Consider the following 25,631-nt stretch of genomic DNA (forward strand, 5'->3'; position numbering starts at 1 on the left):
TATGCCTTACCGTTCAAGAGTCTGTCATCAGTAAGATTTGCAATGTCTTTTTAAGAAGTCTCTTCTGCTCATCAAGGCTGGATTTATTTGGTCAAACATACAGTAAAACATAGAAATATTGTGAAATATTTATTACAATTGAAAATAACATAACTTTAAAATATAATTTATTCCTGTGATGCAAAGCTGAATTTTTATCAGCCATTACTCCAGTCTTCAGTGTCACATGACATGATCCTTCAGAAATCGTTCTAATATGCTGAGTTATTGTTATGTTGGAAACAGTTGCATTGCTTAATTATTATTATTATTATTAGTATTAGTAGTAGTAGTAGTAGCAAGTTGTGATACTATGATGCAGGATTCTTTGATGAATAAAAAGTTAAAAAGAACAGCATTTATTCAAAATAGTAATCTTTTGTAACAATATAAGTATTTACTATTGCTTTTTATCGATTTAACATATCCTTGCTGAATAAAAGTAATAATTTATTTTTTAAAAAGCTGTACACACACACACACACACACACACACACACACAAATATATACATACTCATTTCAAACTTATTTTAAACTTTTTTTTTATTCCAGCTAGTTGCCAACATTTATCATTTTCATGTAGTTTAACTCAGTGTTTGCCCATACTCAAATAATTAAAACTTAAACTGAAAAAAAGAAGAATAAAAACTATATACAAAGAGCAATAAAAATGACAAACACATTTAACAAAATTACCCAAACTAAAATTAAATGTAATGGAAAATACAAAAATAAAATGTATTAAAAATACTAATAAAAATGTAAAAATGTAAAATACCTACATGATAAATAACTATACAAAATGCTATTATTATATTTTGATTAAAAAAGTTCATTTTATGGAAAACACAAGCTAATTCCATCTCTAAAGGGATAGTTCACCCAAAAATGAAATCTCTGCATTTCCGATCCTGCATCTCAATTCTTTAAAAACAACAAATAACTTGTAAAGACATTCAAGTCACTACTCACTAAAATCTTTCCCTGAAGAGTACACATCAAGCATCATTCACACTTTGATTCACAATGAACGTGACACATTTGAATATTTAATGCAACCTGCACAGTTTACATTAGGAGTATTAGAGAAAGTTGATATATGCAGGTGCATCTCAATAAATTAGAATGTCGTGGAGAAGTTCATTTATTTCACTTTTTAAAATCTTGTTGTTTTTTTTGTTGTCTAAAAAAAGTTGTTGTTGCATTTCTGGTTTTATACACTTCACCTTTAAATGAAAACAATATTCCCAATTACTCTAATGAAATGGCTCTTCCCTATTCATGAAAAGACAAAGTCAGATTCTAGAGAACCTTCTCAATTAAATGATCTTATCACAGTAGACTTTGAGCTGACATTTAGCTCAATAATGTTACAGACTGTCTCTGTCCTGTCAGCCTCAGTCAATCTGCCCTTGTCTCAAAGGTCATCTCTCTGCTACAAGCACAAACTCCGCTCTGGTAGAGACAGCACGTCTGCAAGATTTAAAGGAGTAGTTCACCCCTAAATGAAAACTGTCATTAGGGCCTTTCGCACCGCGGGAACCTTTTCATAGTACCAGAACTAATTGTGGAACTACCCACGTTTTTGCTTTTTCGCACCGCCGGAACTGGGTGTGATTTTAGTACCGTACTGCCTTTTTCGAGAACCAAATTAGCTCCTTATTATTTACCCTCATGTGGCTCAATAAGGTGTTTTGAGGGAAGACAAATAGAAAATAAATGCTGACACACCTCTTTCAAAACAACCACATCTTTAAAAGTTCCAAAAAACAAACAAAAAAGTATGGCTTATGCACTCCAATATGTATTCCGAGGCCATACAAAGCACACTTGGCCTACATTTGCATTAGCAATTAAAAAAAAGCTATATTACTACACACAAGGCCCATTGCATCTGTGATGATTTTGGCATGCCATTACACTGTTTGTCTTTTTATTTCACCCTTTCACAAAACACATTCTGATGAACAGGAGAACATAATGGCTTTGTGGGTAGCACTATTGCCTCACAACATCAGAGGCACTTTCTGTGTGAGTTGAATGTTTACGAGTGAATTAATTGAGAGGCCTTTTTGTGTGAGATAAATGTTTACATGAGTGAATTAATTTTACAGTTTAAGTCAGATAAAATGAAACGTACTCGGTTACTAATGTAACCTCGGTTCCCTGAGATACGGGAACGAGTACTGCGTCTGCTAAGACGCTATGGGAAAACTCCTTTTTCTCCGAATACTGAAGCATTTCAATAACGCAGTGTAACTGCACGGCCACTGGTTCGTGCAGTGTATTAAAATACGAACCAATGGCTCGGCAGCGGAGCTGCACGAGCCTATGGCGACACAGCCCACCAGAGCCCGCCAAAATGGGCAGGGCATCTGGCTATATAAGCGTGCACTTCGCCATAGGAACCTCAGGTTACTTCGACTGAAGCGACGACCGAGTCGTGCAGCTACATAGCACGGCCAGCAACGCAGTGCTTGTTCCCGTATCTCAGGGAACCGAGGTTACGTCAGTAACCGAGTACATTCCCTATCGATACTTCACTTGTACTGCATCTGCTAAGACACTATGGGGAACCAGTACAATCCCGCCGTGCTATGTTAGACGAACGACGAACGAATGTTTGAACTTGCCTTGAGCACCAAATGGGCCCAGAGGGACCAAGTAATTGCAGGGAAGCCCCGCAAGAGGCGATAGGGCCAAACTCACCGAGGTCGTAATCGTAAACCGAGAAGTAATCGTTCCAAGATAAATTGTACAGCCTCAGAACCCAGTGGGGGCCAAGAGCGTACAGAGAAGGCAAATGCCTGAGCACTAGTTTTGCCATAAGCCAGAGTAAGTCCGTTAAGCAGAAAGGACCCGAGCCTGTAAGGCCGGGACATCCAGATTATAAAACCTGGTAAATGTGGACGGCGAGGCCCAGCCGGCCGCCGCACAAATTTCTGCAATGGACACTCCGTTAGACCAAGCCCAAGAAGAGGCAACACCTCTTGTTGAGTGGGCTCTTACTCCCATGGGGCATTGCAGGCCCAAAGAAGAGTGCGCTAGCTCGATAGCATCAATTATCCATTTGGAAAGTCTTTGCATTGTGACTGGAGACCCTCTGGTGCGGTCACTGAAGCATACAAAAAGCTGATCTGACTGCCTGAATGGGGCGGAACGCTCAATATATATTCTCAATGCCCTGACAGGGCAGAGTAAGTTCAGCTCTTGGTCCTGCTCCGAAGAAGGAAGCGCAGAAAGAGCTATTACCTGTGCTCTGAATGGAGTCGAGAGCACTTTAGGTACAAAACCATGCCTCGGCTTCAGGATGACCTTGGAGTTGTTGGGCCTGAATTTGAGGCAGGTGGGGCTCACCAAGAGCACCTGCAGATCTCCCATACGCTTTACTGATGCTAATGCCAGTAGCAGAGCGGTTTTTAGTGTCAGGGGACAAAGGTCAATGGACTGTAGTGGCTCGAAGGGAGGGCTCTTCAGAGCCCTCAACACCGTGGGCAAGTCCCATGTAGGGACGGTGACAGGGCGAGGCGGGTTGAGCCTCCTAGACCCCTTCAAAAAGCGAACAACTAGGTTGTTCCTGCCCACCGACTGGCCAGCTATAGGAGCATGAGAAGCTGCTATGGCTGTTACGTAGACCTTGAGCGTGGAAGGGGAGCGACCCTTATCCAACAGCTCCTGCAGGAAGGACAATATCAGAGATATGTCACAGGAAATTGGGTCTGCGCCGTGGGTCATACACCTTTCGGAGAAGACAGACCATTTAAGGGCTTAGAGCCGCCTTGTAGAGGGTGCTCTAGCCTGAGATATTGTGTTTAGCACACTCTCGGGGAGGTCCCCAGGCTCCCATCGAGGGCCAGAGGTGCAGAGCCCACAGCTCGGGCTAGGGGTGCCATATCGTTCTGTTAACCTGGGAGAGCTAGAGTTCGTCCTGGCAACCGTGGCGGCTCTGCGTCAGGTGGAGTCAGAGGTGATTTGAGGATGGAAACTTCCCCAGAGGGAGTTCCTCACCCCTCAAGCACTCCGCAGCCGGTGGAGTTTCCGACGGAACGTGCTGGGCCCTCTGAAAGACAGAGTGCACCACCCGTATCCCTCGGTGCTCCCTCTGACGACCAGATGTCAATCACTGCCATGCAACTGTGTCCAAGAGCTGCTACCAATCTGCGGGGTGACCCGTGTCTCCCCTCACGGGCCTGTAAGTATTCGTCAGTCCTAAAGGCCGGGACACACCAAGCCGACTTCAAAGAACTAGTGGCGACGAAAGCAGACAGTGTTGTCGCCTCGCATCGGCAGTGTCAGACCAAAAAGCTGCGCTCGAACACATGTGTGAGGAATTAACTGTCTATATCAGCAGCTATCAATAGTATATATTCGTCATTCAAAAGGAGAAACCGAAACAAAGATATACGAGATAAACCCAGATATACGAAACGTAAACAAAACAGCGCTTGCTTACCATTTTGAATATCAGTAATGTTGATAACTTTAATCATTTTAAGTGGCTCATGTTGTTATGAAAACATTCGGGAAGCACAATCTGGTCTTCAGGTTCCTTAGGGGGGCCAGGAGGTTAAATCCTCCTAGGCCTCCCTCCCTACCCTCTTGGGATTTGGCATTGGTGCTAAGAGCCCTACAAACTGCCCCCTTCGTGCCTTTGGAGTCAGTCGAGTTGAAGTTTCTTTCTATGAAAACCCTACTCCTGACTGCATTGGCCTCGGTCAAGAAGGTGGGGGACCTGCAGGCATTTTTGGACGATGAATCGTGCCTTGAGTTTGGGCCGGCTGACTCCAGTGTAACACTGAGACCCCTGCCCAGATACATGCCCAAGGTTCCTACCACTCCATTCAGGGACCAGGTAGTGAACCTGCAAGTGCTGCCCTGGAGAAGGCAGACCCAGCCCTAGCTTTGCTCTGTCCTGTTGCATTGCAACAGTACGTGGATAGAACTTAGAGCTTTAGGACCTCAGAGCAGCTCTTTGTCTGTTACAGAGGACAGCAGAAGGGGAAGGCTGTCTCCAAGCAGAGGATGGCCCACAGGATAGTGGATGCCATCACCTTGGCCAATGAAGCACAAGGTGTGCCCTGCCCGCTCAGGCTGCGTGCTCACTCCACTAGGGGTGTCACATCGTCCTGGGCACTGGCTTGTGGTGCCTCCCCAGCTAACAAAAAAAGGTCCCCAGGACATCCCCTAAATGGCCTCTGCGAACGTCCCCCGGACGTCAGCGTGTCGGGTCCCCTTGACGTCGAGCGGACGTTCGCGAAGATGTCCTCCGGACGTTCAAGGGGACGTTCACAGGACGTGCAGCGGCCATTCGGGACGTTTAGGGGACTTTCGCTTTAAGTCCTCTGAATGTCATTTTATTTTACTTTTAGGCTAATCAAAGACAACAGATACGTTGTATGGAGCAAAATACGTTTATTTTAATTGAACAAGTGTAAAGTTGCTGTGCTCTTTCTGTGTGTGTGTGTGCGTCTCTGGTTGTCAGCTGTGGTTAGTCCGATGGCAATTCTTCCCATTGTCTTCTAACCTAAAACAACAAAATGAACACATTTGGATTTAGCCCAAGCGGTCTGAAATTTAGCGCACATAGGCCTTTTTGCCGCATATAGGCATATCAGTGTGTATTTTTACCATATGGAAATTCAATATTTAAGTTCAATATCTGTCAGTATTATCGGACACATGTTTTCACCAAGTTTCGTAAAGTTTTGAGTTTTTTTTTAGGTTTTATTGGCATTTGGGTATATTTGTTATAATAATATAAATCTGCAAAACATTTAGCATTCTTTTGCATTTTGCATTCTATTCTCACAGAAAAAAAAACAGTTAATCTTAAATGTTTTTTTTTTTTTAAATCATATACATAAACCACAATAGGAAATAAAACAGTTATCGAATAAGCATGTGTCCTATTCTGTGTCCTCAACTCCTGAAACACTGGTGTCTCATATTTTAAATACCGTATGTATATGTGTGAAAATATTCAGATGTAACTCCCTTTGTAATCATTAACATTTTCATAAGTAACTGTAATTTAATTACACATTTTTTTCTCAGTAACTGTAACAGATTACAGTTACATTTATTTTGTAATTAAATTACGTAATGTAGTTACATGTAACTAGTTACTCCCCAACACTGGTCAGGTCTGATGATAAAAGCCCATTACACCCCCCAAAAAGCCCCCCAAAAGAGGACCAAATGCGGACGTCCTCAGAACGTCCGTCAGCGAACGTTACAAAGCGGACCAAAACCGGACGTCCTCAAAACGTCCACCAGCGAACGTCAAAAAGAGGACCAAATGCGGACGTAAGTGGACCTCCTCAAAACGTCCGCCAGCGAACGTTACACAGCGGACCAAATCCGGACGTCCTCCGAACGTCCGCCCGCGAACGTTACAAAGCGGACGTACTGCGGACCTAAACGGACGTTCGGAACGTCCGGGGGACGTCCCCTGTTTGCTGGGTCGCTAGCAGGCATTTGTAGAGCTGCGGGCGGGGTGACTCCTAACACGTTCGCTAGGTTCTATAGCCAACGTCTCAAACAGGTTTCCTCCTGTGTTCTCACCTCAAATGGGTAGTGGCACTGAGAGGCCCGGCTCAGAGTTGGCTTGCGGCGTCCTTAACATCTAATTCTCCAGAGTGTTCCTGGACCGGGCAAACCCTGTTGAGTCCTCCAGCACTCCGGCAGCCAGATGTGGCGAAGCGTCAGGAGCCCGGCATTTCAGCTAATGAATTCTTGAAATCTGGTGTGAGGTTAGTGCCCATATGAGTGACCCTGTTGAGATCCCATATGTGTATTACACAGTACACTTACTAGGGCCGTGTTTCCCCTGGCAGACTGCGTTCTGCCGTCTCAAAATGATGTAGCCCTGAGCCATCTCAGAGACTTCCATGTGCAATAGGGCCCTGTGGGGTTACTCCACATGAGTAAATGTCACTTAACCCCTTCTGGGAGGAGGTGAATCCACAGCTTGCCCCTTCCAACTGGAAGGGCACGCTTTCCCAGTGTTATCCAAGTCCTACTGCTGGGTTGCTCGAGGAACAGCAGTAGTCGACCTTCTCTGTGTAGAGCTGGAGGGGCAGCACCTGTGGCGGTTGGTAGGGATCCCAATTCATCGGTCATCCGATGTGACATTTAGAGTGACCAACTGAAAGGGAACGTCTCGGTTACGTATGTGACCCTCGTTCCCTGAAGGAGGGAATGGAGACATTACGTGCCGTCGCCACAGTTGCTGTACCACCGCTGAGCTGCCGGGTCACTGGCTCGGCTCCTCAGCAAAAGCATAAATGAATGCGGTGCACCTGCTGCCTCTTATACCCGCGCTGCGGGGTGTGGCAGTCAGATGCGAATTCCGCACGCCAATGCTCATTGGCTCATTTGGTTACACTCGAAGTGGATTGGTATCTCTGGTCTCCCAATTCGTCAGTCATCCGATGTGATGTCTCCGTTCCCTCCTTCAGGGAACGAGGGTCACATATGTAAACGAGACGAAAAGCATAAATGAATGCGGTGCACCTGCTGCCTCTTATACCCGCGCTGCGGGGTGTGGCAGTCAGATGCGAATTCCGCACGCCAATGCTCATTGGCTCATTTGGTTACACTCGAAGTGGATTGGTATCTCTGGTCTCCCAATTCGTCAGTCATCCGATGTGATGTCTCCGTTCCCTCCTTCAGGGAACGAGGGTCACATATGTAAACGAGACGTTTCCTACCAGTCAGTCACGTTCGGCATTACATCGACACTGACGTTAGGGGTCTCACTTGGGAGCCCCAATTGCCTCTGACCATGACAAGAAATGGCCAGTGGCAATTGGCGAGTAGAATTTGCATGCCAAGCCACATATAATATGGCGGCGTGCATTAACTCATTCAGATTTTTGCTTCGGAGCCGATCGCTTCCTGATCGCTTTCTCTCTCTTCAAGAAACGAAGAAGCCTTCACTGCAGGAGATTCACGGCTATGTCAGAAAACAGTGCATTCAGAGGTGTGTTTGCCTCTTATTAGCACAGATAAGTGCTGTGAACCACCCTTGGGCATTCCTAAAATAGCAATTTCCAACAGCTTGCACGATCGAGAGTGTCTTTCGAGATGTCTTTCTGACCGTGAGCTTTTGGGTGTGGTAGTTTCCTTACCTCTGACGATGGACACGATAGCTTTCTCACGTGTCTGTTCTGCAAGCATGCTGAGACGGCTTTTGTGGATGGTTCATGCCCACACTGCGAGTTTATGTCCATGGCTATGCTGAGGTTGTGGCTCTCATTTATTATGAGGCTTCCCTCATGCTCTACCCAGTCCGGTTCCTCTGGTCGTAAAGATCTCGGGGCCGCATTGGTAAGGGACAAGGGAGACCTGAGGATTACGCTCAAGAATGTTCTGCCGGGCCAGCCCCCATGGAAGTCCTGCTCCTCACAGCATAGCACCATCGAGCTCCAAGATGATGCACTGGTTCATCCCGCGGTGGACCCAGTGTCTCATTCGGGGCCCCTGGGGAGGATAAGGTGTCTATCGCAGCATCAGAGGAGGGGCTATTGTTTTCCAATGCTGAAGACTCTGCTGAGCAGCCCCCGACTTCAGCGGCTGCACAGTCGGAAGCAGAATTGACAGCCATGCTCCTTCAGGCCGCCAAGAGTATTGGGCTGGAGGTGAATTCGCCTCTATCCCCTAAACACTCAAGGCTGGACAATTGGTATCTGGGCTCCGGACGTGACTCACCAGGCCAAGGCACTTAAAAAACTGCACGAGGTTAGTTCTAACCCGGGGTTGATTGCTGGAGCCGTGTACAGCGACTGATTTTGCCCTCCGGGCAGCGAAAGTCCCGGCGCGGTCCCTTAGGCAGGTGATGTCTACCATGGTAGTCCATGAGTGCCATCTCTGGCTGAACCTGGCTGAGATGCGGGACACCGACAAAGTCCGCTTTCTTGACACCCTGATGGAAGGGGTTGCCCTTTTGGGGCCACTAACATCTGGGACTGGGCTGGGGGCATTCACCACCATTGATGCCTGTTCTGTCGCTCACCCCTCGGTCAGCGGAACCCACATTCTTAGTAAAAGAACAATTTCCTTCATCTCTGGGTCTCATGTGTCGAGATCTGTCTGTGAGCTACGCTCTGCTTCCTTACTGTCAGTCTCGACACAGTGTATCGCCACTCAAGAGGTTGTGGTTGTAGGATGCTCTGCTTCCTCATGCTTCCCTTGCTATCTCTCCGCAGGATCCAGGTAGAGGCACGAGGAGATTAAATACTCCCAGATAACGCCTCGTTCCCACTTGGTCGCGCTCACATACATCATACAGGGTTGGGGACCTGCAGGCATTTTCGATCAATGAATCGTGCCTTGAGTTTGGGCCGGCTAATTCTCACGTTATCTTGAGGCCCAGGCCCGGTTATGTGCCCAAAGTTCCGACCACTCTCTTCCAGGACCATGTGGTGAACTTACAAGCGCTGCACCTTGGAGGAGGCAGATCCAGCCCTTGTGTTGCTGTGTCCTGTTCGCGCTTTGTGCATTTACTTGGAATGCACCCAGAGCTTCAGAAGCTCTGAGCAGCTCTTTGTTTGCTTTGGAGGACAACAGAAGGAAAAGGCTGTCTCCAAACAGAGGTTGGCCCACTGGCTAGTGGATGTCATCGCCTTGGCGTACCAGGCACAAGGCAAGCCATGAACCCTGGAGGTGAGAGCTTATTCCACTCTGAGTGTCACATGGTGCCTCCCTAGCAGACATCTGCAGAGCTGAGGGCTGGGCGACACCTAATACCTTTGCGAGGTTCTATAATCTCCAGGTGGAGCCAGTTTCTTCCCATGTGTTGGGTATGAACAGGTAATTTGTGGGAGGCCTGCCTCTGTGTCTTGCTTGCGGTGCCATTCCTCTGCTTAGGATACGTGTGCTTATCTTCTTCCAGTACATTCCCATCTGGTGAATCCTGGTCGATTCCTCCAACACCCTGTGGCATTCAGCGGAGGAGTCTGTTGTCACATCCAGTATTTGGGTTGTATGCCATTAGTCACCCCCTTTTACTGGACTTGGTTCCATACATGAGATTCCCTTGGTAATCCTGTATGTTTTTTTTCCATGATATGGTTTCCTTTGGTAAACCTGTGCCTTCCCTAGACAATTTGTTGACTGTCAGTTCCTGTTGTGTTCTCCCGAACTCGGGTCAAGACAGTGCTGTAACCAGTCTTAGTGTTCACATTCCTATTCAGATGTGTCTCTGCATCCAAACGGTTGCTGAAATCTAGAATTGTGAGTGTCGGAACAAACATTTTTTCGGCTTCCCTGGTATGTCCGTATATTTGATAAATGATCTGGCTTATAAGGCATTAGGTAGGTTATGGATTGAGGTCCATCTGTTCTAACACGCTTGCTTGTCAGCACCTGCACCTTCAATGTTCGTAACACAGTTCTGGTTGTGGCGCTTTCCATCAGGACCCCTAACTTCAGTGTCGACGTAACGTCGATAATGACTGACTGATAGGGAACGTCTCAATTACGTATGTAACCCTCGTTCCCTGAAGGAGGGAACGGAGATGTTACATCTCTCATGCCACAACCGTGAACTGCGCTGAATGCCGGGATGCTTCTTGGCTCCTCAGCACAAACCTGAATGAGTAGATGCATGCTGCCAACTTGTATGTATGAATAGTGGCTTGGGATGCAAATTCCACTCGCCAATTGTCATTGGCCATTTCTTGTAATGCTCAGAGGTGATTGGGGCTCCCAAGTGAGACCCCTAATGTCAGTGTCGATGTAAGGTCTCCATTCCCTCCTTAAGGGAACGAGGGTAACATACTTAAACGATATGTTACTTTTGGAGGAAGCTATAAATGTTCAAAATTATGCATGCATTTTATTTAACTTGCTTAACAAAGTGTGTTAGACAGTGTCAGTTAGACTGTTAGTTTGTGGGGAAGTACAGGGCTGAATTGTGCTTGCACATATCTGATATTGCCACAGTGAGTGTGTTGTGAATTAAGTTAACTGATGTTATATCATCCCAGTTCTTCCCTCAATAGCATTTGTGTAATATAGCAAGAGCTAATGTCAGGCCTCTGTTTCACATTCAAGTGATTTCCATTTTAATTAGTCATTTTTCACATATATAATAATGTATAATATTATGATATTTTAAGATTATTAAGTGTTATTTGATTAATATTGGAGATTGAGCTGAGCTGAGATTCTGAGCTGAGCAGTCTGTAAGGTGAATTCCGGCTCTAACGGGCATGTATTTTTAAATGGTGCATTAGTGATGATACAGCCAGTGGATAACTTTACATGTTGTTATATTTGGTTCGCCACACGTGCATCATGTCTTTATCGCCTCTATTGTTTAAGTTAACAAAAGAGATCATATGGCGTTGCTCTAGACGGATCTATTCCTGGCTAATGGACAATGTAGTGAAAGGGGAACCTGATCCTCTGCAGGATGTCTAGAAGTCAGCAGGCTGACATTTGCCCAACGATAGACCGGTGTGTGTTTGGTTGTAAGGGAACACTAGACCTCAGTGGAGTTGTCAAAACAAAGGGGCCGCTCTCACCAGGACTGACTTACCGACTGTCAACTCGTGTATGTGTACGGTGAAAAGGTTGATTATGACAGAGTAGTGAAATACTGTGATGTGTGAGAAAGTAGCCCACAATACTAAAATCTGAAACAGAAGCCAGGGTACTATTTTTGGTGTAAATATTTGATTTACATTTTTTTTTATTACAATTCTTTACTATATGATCCAGCACAAAATCTGAAATCTAGACATCATTGATTCCATCATTGAGAGTGATTAGGGATCTGGATTTGGTGAATTTTAGGTCAGGAACTGTGTGTTGAGTTAGAAATTAACACATACTATGCTTAATGTTTTTAAAATAATTATAAATGGTGTCCTAAAGTTTGAAAAGAGTGGGTTCATCTAATCCTGCCGAACACAGCATATGTATTGTTTACACCCTTAAGGTGATTGGGGCTCCCAAGTGAGACCCCTAATGTCAGTGTCGATGTAAGGTCTCCATTCCCTCCTTAAGGGAACGAGGGTAACATACTTAAACGATATGTTACTTTTGGAGGAAGCTATAAATGTTCAAAATTATGCATGCATTTTATTTAACTTGCTTAACAAAGTGTGTTAGACAGTGTCAGTTAGACTGTTAGTTTGTGGGGAAGTACAGGGCTGAATTGTGCTTGCACATATCTGATATTGCCACAGTGAGTGTGTTGTGAATTAAGTTAACTGATGTTATATCATCCCAGTTCTTCCCTCAATAGCATTTGTGTAATATAGCAAGAGCTAATGTCAGGCCTCTGTTTCACATTCAAGTGATTTCCATTTTAATTAGTCATTTTTCACATATATAATAATGTATAATATTATGATATTTTAAGATTATTAAGTGTTATTTGATTAATATTGGAGATTGAGCTGAGCTGAGATTCTGAGCTGAGCAGTCTGTAAGGTGAATTCCGGCTCTAACGGGCATGTATTTTTAAATGGTGCATTAGTGATGATACAGCCAGTGGATAACTTTACATGTTGTTATATTTGGTTCGCCACACGTGCATCATGTCTTTATCGCCTCTATTGTTTAAGTTAACAAAAGAGATCATATGGCGTTGCTCTAGACGGATCTATTCCTGGCTAATGGACAATGTAGTGAAAGGGGAACCTGATCCTCTGCAGGATGTCTAGAAGTCAGCAGGCTGACATTTGCCCAACGATAGACCGGTGTGTGTTTGGTTGTAAGGGAACACTAGACCTCAGTGGAGTTGTCAAAACAAAGGGGCCGCTCTCACCAGGACTGACTTACCGACTGTCAACTCGTGTATGTGTACGGTGAAAAGGTTGATTATGACAGAGTAGTGAAATACTGTGATGTGTGAGAAAGTAGCCCACAATACTAAAATCTGAAACAGAAGCCAGGGTACTATTTTTGGTGTAAATATTTGATTTACATTTTTTTTTATTACAATTCTTTACTATATGATCCAGCACAAAATCTGAAATCTAGACATCATTGATTCCATCATTGAGAGTGATTAGGGATCTGGATTTGGTGAATTTTAGGTCAGGAACTGTGTGTTGAGTTAGAAATTAACACATACTATGCTTAATGTTTTTAAAATAATTATAAATGGTGTCCTAAAGTTTGAAAAGAGTGGGTTCATCTAATCCTGCCGAACACAGCATATGTATTGTTTACACCCTTAAACACTATCGTTAATATGAAAATGTGTTACACTGAAAGTAAGTGTAATATCTGGTCAATGTCATACTGACTAACTAACATGGACAAGTTGCTAAAATTGTTTAATTAATATTCAATGCAATTTTTTAGTAACAGAAGCAGTGGTGTGGAGAGTAAGGATAGTGGATTTAGCTTTTGACGCAGCCTATTTGAGTTTGAACTGTTTTCTGGTGCAATTAATCTCCTATTACCCATTGCATATCTACAGAGCCCAGCACATGACATGCAGGAAAAATATATGCAGTATACCATGGCCACAAATTAAAAATGAGTTCCTACGACTTATTAATTTGTTTGCATGACTTATTAATAGATATAATAAATATAAAATATGAATATAATATATAGCATCTAAAAGTGCAAATAGAATCTGACTACTATTTACACTTACTATTTATCCTACAGTTTTGCATCTATCATTATTTGCACTTGTTGCACTTGTCATTGCTTGTATTGTGATTGAATGTTACCTTCATGTATATTGAGGATATACTGTACCCTGATTTATGACATGACAATAGGAGTCAGTGGTTCATGCACTGAGTTTCACACAGTAAGTTATCCAGATGCGCTTATCATAAACGTATTTCACATAAAGGAAGCTGTTTCCTTCACTGTATCCTACAGAAGGAGAAAAATCATTCAAGTCATATCTTGTTGGAATTAAATGACAGAGTCAGTAAAATACAGATTGTAGAAGAAGAACTGTATAATTATGTTTATCCAGTTATTTTTAAATAAAAATTATTAGAAAATTCTAAATTATTCAAAGTCAAAAGAAATGGGACCTTCTTTACCTGTTCTTTTGCGAAGTACAGAATAAAACAGTGTTTTGTTATGCCATTTGCACAGGATCAAAGTATCTTACAGGAGAGGGGTATCTAAATGCATGTTAATGGCAGGTATAAAAGGTGGCCAATGTTACATCAACTTAGCCCCAGGGTTCAGTAGTTGCATATATCCGCTTCTTGATATACAGCCATAGAACACATTGAAAAGACTATCCAGTCATGCATATAACATCGGGACACCGGACCAGGAAATTGCACTTTCACATGCATACAAACAGTTAAGCTTACAGAATTGGTATCTCACAAGAGACTCTCTTCGTAATAGAGATTTGTTGTTACATATATGTTGCTAACAGAAGGATGCAGGGGTGAGGTGTTGTTTTAGGGCACAGGTATACCATACTTACACTGTTTTTCAGCCAAGGTATACAGGCTTTTATTAGTCTGTTAGAAAACAATTGTACAGGTACTGATTCACAGGCCAAATTTCGAAAAAAAAACAAAAATAAATAAATAAATAAAAAGTTCAATTTTTTTTCTGAAATTCTCTTTGCCCCTGCACTTTTTACAAAATTATGCTGTGACATTTCCACAATTAGAAAGATTTGATCTTTCAGACATGGTATTTAATAAATGAGTGATGTCATGTTTTGTCTACATGGTTTGAACTGAGGTAAGTTTCTTTTACAGTCATTATGAGTATGCTTACACTTATATGAGCCATGTCAAACACAACAGTTCAACTGCTTTAATTGCTATGAATAAAAATAGTGATTATAAAAAAATCAATCAATAAAAAAAAATAAATAAATAAAAACATACTGATGACTATAAATAATGTAGTGTGAACTGAGACCTGAGACCAGAGACGATTTTCTCCCACAACATAAGTAAACCAAACCAAGATCTACAGCATTAGCAAGTGGTACAATCTGAATTTAGAGAAAATGTTATCGGACAGAACTTTGTAGGCTATACTCCTCTGAATAAAAAGGTAAGTTATAAATATTTTCCAGAAGAGGAAGACTGTACATTTTGAATGTGTAAATCTAATACAAGTTTATTCTGTGGACTCAGAATGCTCCTCAAACCTAAAACGTATGAACTAATACACGATAAAAGAACAATTTGGTTGAGAAGTTTAATTTGAACAAAGCTGAAAATGCTTGGAGAAGGTCTTTGACACCTTACTAGTAAAGATTCGCGAGATGAGACTTTTTTTCGTCTTTCATACTAAGTGCGCACCTGAAATAGGTGTGTCCTCCTCATCCTGCAGCCTTCAGAGGAGTGTCTCGGCTCCTTTAAGGCAGTGAGCAGCGAGCCGGGCTGTGGAGGCAGGGGAGAGAGAGAGGGTTATTCTCTAATGCTCTGAGGCAGAGAGGGTTAGCAGCACACGAACCAATGCGATTAAAGCGCCACGCAGGAGGAAGATGCGCCTGCTTGCAGCCTGCTGGACGGCGAGAGGTGCTCAAGAAGATGGTCTGACTCTGGGATCTCACCTTTGTTCCTGCCGCTTCAGCTTCTCCGGACTTTCTTTCCATTCCCATTTCTGATTAAACACCTATGATTTATTCTCCCCTGTTTAGTTCCTTTTCTTCCCTTTTCTTCCAAAATACTTGGTTCCCCTTGGTTTAAATTACACACTTGAACGGCACCGTTGCTTTTGCTTTGAAAGTTTTCTTTCTCCTCCGCATCACCACCTGCTCTGTTGAAAGCATCGCACCTGCATCCAGCATCCCCCTGAAGCACAGCAGCATCCGGAGAGCATCCGAGCTTTAACCAAGACAATCACACTAGAACACCCGCACATCCTTCATGCGCAACGACCGGGCGCAAAAGCGCACACGTAATACGCACGGTGGAGATCCGCTCAAGTCGCTGGCACAGGAAATCTGGACTGGCTTTTGTTTTAACCTTACCGTTGGCATTCTGAGTGGGGGACCAGGAAAAAGCAGTGGACAAAGTGTGCGGAGTGAAAAGAGGAAAATCTAGCTTGGGGATTGAACGCAGCGGGGCATGTGGATATTGGCATTTCTCTTTCTCCAGAGCATCCTGAATGGTTAGTGTTGATTTTTTTTCTTCTTCTATAATTTCAAACTTCATTTACTCTCATCAGGACATTCTGTAAAGGGTGTAATGTATGCCAATTTATTTCAAGATTTTGAATAGTGTCACGGGTGGTCACCTAGGCTGGGAGTCTTTCATTCCTCTAATTATTTGTAAAAACCACCTTATTAGTCACATTATGGCCTTGATGATGCCAGCACTATATAGACACTGCGTACTGCAAAAGCTCCATATGATGATTCCCGTGCACACACAGGGGCCTCCGGCAGGTATTGCACAGGTTTCTTGTCGGTTGTTTTACGCATGGGGAGATGTTAATGAATGTGACCTCTTGTTTATCACACTGAGTGTTGTAGAAGCTACTCATCCATGCTCGCTGCGTTTTCAACGTTGCACAGTCTATTTTAAAGATCGCTTTTTTTTGTCTTTTTTTCTTTTTATCCACAATGACTGACGTATTTAATATTGGTTTTGTGTGCTGCGCCCTCCCCCTTCCGTATAACTGTTTTAAATCAACTTAGTTTAATTTAATTTAATTATGGACGGCAAGAATTTGTTTAATTGATAAAGGCTGTATTTTTAAAGGAGATTTTAAATAAACGGAGGCATTGTATTTAATTGGTTTATTGTATAAGCACAGTCATTTGCTGGCAGATAATTAACACTGGATATTTAAGATGGGCACATCAAATTACGTTATTTCATCCAGTTATTTTTGTAACATGTCTCTGTTGTGCACTTGAGCCTCAAAGTGGGTGAACAGCAGTAAAAAAGAAAAGAGGAATAGTCATTTCCTTTATGTAATTTCATCATTTTCATATGATAAAGCATAGGTCATAAAACACAAATCATACAGCTGCATTTACAAAATCTATTATATTGTTACTTAGTCTTTAAAAACAGATTATGTGTTTGTTTTAAATAGCTTGCTGACCATACTTTCTAAATTGCATATCTAATGTGAGACATTTTTTTTCTATATGAAACATATAAAAACCAGTGGTGTACAAATCCTTAAGAAAAACAAAACAATTATATATATATGTATATATATATATATATATATATATAAAGGTCCATAAGACAAATGCAGGGCAGTAGCTGAAAAATACTACACAACGCCTTAATAACTGTGCGTATGTGTGTGTGTACTTAAGGGACTGCGCCTGCGTGTATGCATGTGTGTGCAGCGAGAAATTTAAAGCCGTCTTTATATTTTATAAGGCCAATTGTGCCTTAAGCATGATTTTTCTATCTTTCCTACCTGTTTTTAATACTGCACCTTCGCACCAGTGTATAAAGGTGTGATTGGGCTAAACTGGAGAGATGGTCAGTAGGTGCAAACATGGAAGGGTGTGTACGTAAGGAGGGAGCCATGGAGAGAAAAAACAGAATGAAGTGAGATGGGAAAATAGACTTATCTCTTCGAAAAATTGCAGACAGACAGACATTGTCAAGGGAAGGTTACTGCATGATGCAAAGAAAGGAACAGAGACCCGTGCTTGGAAGAAAAAAAAAATGGTTTGAGGATTTGATGTAAAATGGCTATTGGGCAAACGCTGGCACGAGTCCTCAATGTGAAGCTTTGAATGGCCGTCATTTTGAAGCGGTGAGGATGTTACGAAAGCTCACCCTCAGAAAACAACAGAAATAATCCTCCTCTTAAGAGGAGGGAGATAAACACCCCCCTACTCTTGCTGTTTGAGCTCGAAACGTAAAGCTCTCCGAGGCATTTCTCACTTCGGGCAAATATGAAAAAAAAAATATTGAGATGTATTTTGTAATAACTTTGAACTGAAATTGCGCCACCCTGCCTCAGCTGAAACTCATAAAAGAGCAATAAGAACTCATCAGTCACCATCGCCCAACAGAGCAGACAGTGAAATGAGACGCCCGCTAGCTTTCCTGCTCTTTAGCTATTTGTATTAATTTTTTTGCCATTCATGTATTCTTATCAAATCAGCACATATGTGATGTGTAGAGATTAAAAAAGTAATTCTTAATTTTAAATTAGCTGTTGACATCTTAATATGCTAATTTATTCATTGTAAAAAAGTTATGCATATAACTAAGTAAGATTTGTTCTGTGTCCTTTCGTATGATCTAAGAATAAACAACCTTCCATTTATAAGTGGCCACTTTCTCATCTCAGAAAGCAATTGTATTCTAGAAAATTCTAGCCTCTAGTCTGGAAGGTTTATCACATGCTGCTTGGCCTGTCACTATGGAAACGTCTATTATTAGAGCCATAGTCGCGTATCAAATAAGGCCGTTGTGTGCATGAATGACCCCTGACGTCCAATAAAAGGGCATATACTGAAGATGTATCTTATTGGTTTGAATGCAGGTTGTTTAGTATTTATCTATTGTTATTTTATTAAGGGACAGCGTTTTTTATCAATAATCACAGCATCAAAATTTGTTTAAAAATCCTATTAAGACTGTAAATAATTTAGGATTTAAAATATATACAGTGGGTACGGAAAGTATTCAGACCCCCTTAAATTTTTCACTCTTTGTTATATTGCAGCCATTTGCTAAAATCATTTAAGTTTATTTTTTTTTCCTCATTAATGTACACACAGCACCCCATATTGACAGAAAAACACAGAATCACCATGCTTCCCTGTTGGGACTGTATTGGACAGGTGATTAGCAGTGCCTGGTTTTCTCCACACATACTGCTTAGAATTAAGGCCAAAAAGTTCTATCTTGGTCTGATCAGACCAGAGAATCTTATTTCTCACCGTCTTGGAGTCCTTCAGGTGTTTTTTTAGCAAACTTTCATGTGTTTTGCACTGAGGAGAGGCTTCCGTCGGGCCCTCTGCCATAAAGCCCTGACTGGTGGAGGGCTGCAGTGATGGTTGACTTTCTACCACTTTCTCCCATCTCCCGACTGCATCTCTGGAGCTCAGCCACAGTGATCTTTGGGTTCTTCTTTACCTCTCTCACCAAGGCTCTTCTCCCCCGATAGCTCAGTTTGGCCGGACGGCCAGCTCTAGGAAGGGTTCTGGTCGTCCCAAACGTCTTTCATTTAAGGATTATGGAGGCCACTGTGCTCTTAGGAACCTTAAGTGCAGCAGAAATTTTTTTGTAACCTTGGCCAGATCTGTGCCTTGCCACAATTCTGTCTCTGAGCTCTTCAGGCAGTTCCTTTGACCTCATGATTCTCATTTGCTCTGACATGCACTGTGAGCTGTAAGGTCTTATATAGACAGGTGTGTGGCTTTCCTAATCAAGTCCAATCAGTATAATCAAACACAGCTGGACTCAAATGAAGGTGTCGAACCATCTCAAGGATGATCAGAAGAAATGGACAGCACCTGAGTTAAATATATGAGTGTCACAGCAAAGGGTCTGAATACTTAGGACCATGTGATATTTCAGTTTTTCTTTTTTAATAAATCTGCAAAAATGTCAACAATTCTGTGTTTTTCTGTCAATATGGGGTGCTGTGTGTACATTAATAAGGAAAAAAAAATAACTTAAATGATTTTAGCAAATGGCTGCAATATAACAAAGAGTGAAAAATTTAAGGGGGTCTGAATACTTTCCGTACCCACTGTATATATATTTATAACATTTTAATATGGTATTTTTAGTTGCATGTGCAGCATTGTCTAACAGATATTGATTTTTTTTTTCTGTAAGTAAAAAGATACACCACAACTGTTGTTTGTGCACGACAGCCATGAAATGCAGATGCTATATTGCTGTAATATATTGAATTTCTATAGACATCTAATAACAGAATATCAGTAAGAAAGGGAATGCCTGATTTACAGCAAAACAGAAAATAGCAAATACAAAAAGCTGCTTGGGATGAGCAATGTAAGTGCCTCAGATCTGTTTCTTGAAAATTATAATCCATCACTTGCTGTCCACGAAAACACATACAGGAGGCACAACGGATTATAATCTCAGCCGTGTAAATCCTGTATTAAAACATGCTGCTGTTATTGGGATTATACAGTCTGGGCAGTAACTGTTATACTAACAGAATTATACAAACTAATCAGAACGATATGAGTCAGAATAATGACTCTATTTCATGTTTAACTGGGATTTCTTCAAGAGTCTAAGGAGAAATGCAAGGAGTGATTTGAGTAAATTTGACTGTGTGGAACTGTGTGTTTGGTGGGAGTTAATCTATTGGGAGCAATTAAGGCAGTTTGCTGATTAGAGGCCCATCTGTTCAAGTTTGTTAGACAGTCCTGTAAGACCTGCGCCCTGCAATCCTCTGTTACCTATTTTAAGATTCTGAGTTGGCGTCCTTAACACCCCTCTCCAAATGCACACAGTATAATTTTTTTGCTCATTTTGTTCAGTTGTTTACTAATGCAATTCATGCATTAGATGCTTCAGCTTCTGTGGTTAAACAGGATATTTTCATCAAGACGAGACTCTGAATGAGTCAAACCACCCACTGACTTTAACGTTAGCCACTGATTTCACCGGTTGTCTTTGAATAATATTAGATTACACCGTTTTTATGTGTTTACTTAAGGGCTGTAGACTGTTTTGGACACTTTAGGGTGAATGAAGGATTGTAATTTGAAGTGTTGTTGAGGTCAATACAACTCCACCACTAAATGCAATAGGACCATTTTATTTCAATGAGCTGTATTGCTAAAATTGACCAAATTTGTTGCCGTAGTCTGTTCTTCAGAGGACAAACATGTTTAGAGGTCATTTTGAGGACAGCATGGAGAAATAATAGTCCTGTCACATTATGATATCAGTTTTATTCATTAGGCATGAACTGTTGTTTAATTTACTATAAATTAATTTCGTACTTAATTATTTGTATTATTCGAATAATATATAGTTATTTTTATTCATGCTGCTATAGATGAATTTATATAGCTAAAACGATATTTCGATTCTAATGAATGCAAATTTAAGGGAACCATCAAGGTTTGTTATTATAATTATTATTTAAATTTAATTCATTATTTAGTACATTTACAGGTGGCTGCAAAATGCACGTTTCTCACCCATAAAAGTCTAGAGACAGTCTGTCACTAAAGTATTTTTCTTGTTTTTACAGTGAAAACGTAACATTGATTTCTTTGGAAATGATTAATTGCATTTTAAATAGGCCTAGTTATCTATTTTCGATCTACATTTTGTTTTTATCAACATCTATTTTAGCTTACACTCTCAAAACACTCTTAAGATCATAAATTATTATTATTAATATTTAACAAATGCAGTATAAATCATAAAATTATAAGGGTTATAAGATTGTATTGAAATTTTTTTTTGTGTAACAAAATATAGCTGATTCCTTTTTTTAATGGACAAGGATTATGTAATAACAACAATAATAATAATAATAATAATAAAAAAAATCCTCCTTTTTAAGGCTTAATCCTTCCAAGATTTGTAAATGACATCTGCCTAATATCCATCAACCAAATGGATCGCTTATATATATATATAATAATAATAATAAGAAGAATTGATTGCATTATGATAATGTGAATTTGTGGGAAATTGTGCTTGATGCCATCGTCCAAGTATTTTGTAATTGCAAAAATATGCACTTCATGGTGACAGCTTAAGCTCGATTTCTTAGTAATTTCGTAATAGTAAAACGCCTAATACTGTCTTGTGATGCAATCAATGAGCCAATCTGGAATCATGCTATGCCATGGCTCTGACAAAATCCAAACATTTAAACAAGATATTTTCTGTATTAAAGTTATTTTCTCATCAGTGACACGATTAGTTGCAAAGCAAGTTAATGTTACAAGGTTAACATTCCCTATGGTCTGTTGCTATGTATAAATTACCCTAGCCACTTTTAAGTCATTATTTGCTGCTACAACATATTGGCTATATTCAGAATACCATACTACTTGTACTTTTTCTGCTGTAGCTGGTATGTATTCTCTGCAAAGTAACGATGTACTACATTTGCTACAATGTGAAATATGCAACAGACCATGCTGACACTCTATCCCATAATGCAATGTTTAGCTTGACCTTCTCTTTAAAGTGTGATGAATAAAAATAAGTAGCATTAACCAATATTTTTAACATAATTTTATTGACTAATTATTTGATTGGACTGTCAAGTGTTAAGACGTTCTTACATACAGTAAGAACTGTATCATTTTTATTTCCAACAAGATAACAGAACGCCACTTAGAATATTAAACATGGAATTTATTAAGGCGTATGACAACAATACTAAACTTTCGGAATAATTTACTGAATTTGAGTCAAACTGAATCTGGTATAATCCAAATCTTAGCAAATTAGCATTTTAGCACAGATGCTAATGTATTTACAAAGTTGTCATTAATCACTATATAGCATTTTTGTTGTGTTGTAGAAATAATGAAATATTGTTTTATATAGGACCTCAGCAATGACCAGGTGTACTGGGATGTGGACTGTGATGTTTGGCATCGTGTCGCAAGTTGACTAGCGCACACAGCTAACCGAACTGGGCATTAGCCTTTGCAAGCTCAAATAGACGGATGTGTACAGATGCTATTGAAATAGACACCTGCACCATAATAAAGACAACACAGAGGAAGTCTTTTACTGAACCCAGAACAGTTTTACATGCCAAGGAGGGGAAAAAAGCCACTATCCGGAGTTGCGCTGACCACAATGAGGGTTCTTGTTGAACCTCTCGCTGGTTCTAATGAAGGCAGGATGCTTGTTTGTAAAGATGCTCTACATCATTATGAACCAACAAGGCAGGATGGCCTCTCTAGACACCGGTCTCATAGTCTTTCCTTTGAGCCATTGGATAGAGGCTTCTTTGTATGTTGACAGAGGAGTTTTGAATTCCCTCTGAAGAGCTTTTGTATCCCCTAATTTTTATTCCCTCTGCCGCTGTCCAATAACAGACTCTTATTTAGGAAGCGCCAAGATTAGAAGTCAGATTTTATTGATTAGACACATTTTCATAAGATTTTACTTAAACTTAAATAGAGCTAATATCAAGCTAATCAGCTAACATCAACTAGATACAGTACAACTAAGATTTAGAGAATTCGATTAATCATTGGTACAGAAAAGTATAGTAACATGGTACTACTCATTATACTATGACAATACCATGTTTTTTTTCTGACAAACTATGGTTTTTTAATGTACCATTGTGTTTATATATAAGTAGTCATGTGATATAACTACTATTATCATTATACTTGGTATGCTGACCAAGAATTGCCTATTTCTGACTGTGTTTTACCACCGATTACACCACAGTAATAGACTGTTGTTAAACAAATTAATTTAAATAATGATGTGGCAGTGTTCACAAATGTTTGGGAAAATGATTTGTCTTTCAGTGATGGTACCATGAGGTACTCACTGTCCGCAGGCTCCGATGTAGATTTGTAAGCGTTAGTGGAGGTAAGAGTGCCCATGGCTGTTCTGTAAGGATCAATGTTTTGAACTTGATGCAAGCAGCAACCGTAGTGAGTGAGGAGAGATGTAACGTGGTCTTCGGCTCATGAAAGACCAATTGTGCTGCTATGTTCTGTTTCATTTGTAGAGGTTTGATGGCACATGCTGGAGGTCCAACCGAAAGAACATTGAAATTGTCCAGCTATAAATGACAATGGGTTCCTGGACAAGGAGTAATGCCGCATGCTCATTGGGAAATGTAAGGACCTGATTTTCCTGATGGTTTGCAATGCAAACCTGGGTGACTGCACTGTCATTGCAATGTGGTCTTTGAAGCTCTGCTGGTCATTTGATATCTGATATAAGACCCCATCAAATATCAGATGTAATATTTTTACAAAAAAATCAGATTCTTTTTGGGAACCAAAATACTGGTACTTGTGACATCCTTAAGTGCCTCAAACATAATAAAAAGCCTGCCAATCAGATTGGAGCTAGCAAGATGTTTTGTGTACCAGGTGGTTGGTGAATGGACCTGGCTGTGCCATCTGAGGCTGAATGTGTATTTGACTTTATGCGACACTGCGCAGACCGATTGTTATCTGACTGAAGCAATGCATTTGGAATTTATTCGACATGAGACGGCACCGACGTCACGTCTCTTTGACGTATGTCATCAAAGTACTGTGAAAGCTATTTGAGAGTTTCTTCAAAGTGGCCGTACAAGCTCTGATGACGACACACTGTTTGTTGATTGCCTGGATTCATCAGAGACAATGACGTGTATATTGTGTTTATTCAGATGTCTTCATTACCACTCATGCTTACAAATCTATATTTTAGAACAGTAAAAACTTCTCATGTAATCTTAATGCTATATTGTGTCACGTTTCTGAAAATAAAACGAATAAAAAATATAGAACCTGCTTTATTGGCCTTTAAGTTGTATAGGCTGAACTTTATTCTTGTACATTCAGGTGCTGTATTAAGCAATACATAAAGTATTGAATGAAAACTCTTGCTAAATGAAAACATCTGTGGTTTTCTTTGACAAATATTGCATCTAATCCACTTCATCCGTTATAAAGTAGGCAAACACTGTGCAAGTTTCAATACGGGAAGGGTCCGGCATCACGTCTGTTTTTTTTTAAACTCCTCTTCCGACTACAAGCATCAGTTCTCATTCATCAGTTAAATCCATCCGAACACAACTTGAGACTAGTTGTAAAATCTAAAGTGTTGAAATGTGGTGTTAGCTAATTGTTTAAGCCGATATATAGTGCTTATTAGAATGAATTCAAATGTGTTAAAGCAGCTGTGTTTGTCTTTTGTTCATGCGCTAAGAATGGCTATAATGAATTGGGTGTGTATTGTAGTGTGTAGGTTAAATTAATTTGATAACTCTTAATTACTTATGGAATTAAGTCGATGCCAGTCAGTAGCCTTCAGCTGCAGATCCTACCTGACACTATCATTGATAAATATTATCTTGCTTTACTTGGCTAAGTGACTTGCCTTAATAGATTTAGCGGTTTTTGAATATGGAAGTGCTTAGATTGAAATTGCCCGACTAACAGCCTTGTTCGTGCCATCAGCTGGGCAAATTCAGACATTAAAGTCAACAGCGCTTTCGTTTTCCGATCTCAGCCTGCTGCCAAGTCGGCTCTTAACGAACCACTCACGTTCGCTCGTTTAAAACATGTCAACGGGAATCAGAGGCACACCGCAGGGCCACACTCGGCGTGCTTTAGCCTTCGCAGACATCAGAGAGCCAATCTGTCTGCACATATCACAAGCGAGCAGATGGCAGGCCTTTTCTTGTCTGTCATGTCCTGCTTAATATTCATGAAAGCAAATTGGGAGACAGTCATTTGGCAAGTGCTGCGAGTGCTAAAGTCTGTGGGGGTTGTAGGAGAGAAGTGCATACTCACAGTGGCAAAAACCCTGTCCCACTCGCCCCTACCTTGTGTAATTTGTGCTTGCTTTTTTATAATAAAATTAAAAAAGCTAACAGTGTGATTGTGATTGCTTTGTGTCATCCACAATACCTGGTAAACTACGGTGGCTGAGAAGTGCTAAACAAATCACAATTCTGAAAACAAAATAACAAATTACAAACGCAAATG

General features: G+C 41.0%; 1 pseudogene; it reads left to right on the forward strand.

Annotated features, from left to right (window-relative positions):
• Positions 1-15,779: 15,779 nt before the first annotated feature.
• LOC107677084 (Down syndrome cell adhesion molecule homolog) overlaps positions 15,780-25,631 on the forward strand; it is a 124,870-nt pseudogene continuing 115,018 nt past the window's right edge.

Source organism: Sinocyclocheilus anshuiensis, unplaced genomic scaffold (genome assembly GCF_001515605.1).
Source record: "Sinocyclocheilus anshuiensis isolate Anshui unplaced genomic scaffold, SAMN03320099.WGS_v1.1 scaffold24, whole genome shotgun sequence".
NCBI classification, from domain to species: domain Eukaryota; kingdom Metazoa; phylum Chordata; class Actinopteri; order Cypriniformes; family Cyprinidae; genus Sinocyclocheilus; species Sinocyclocheilus anshuiensis.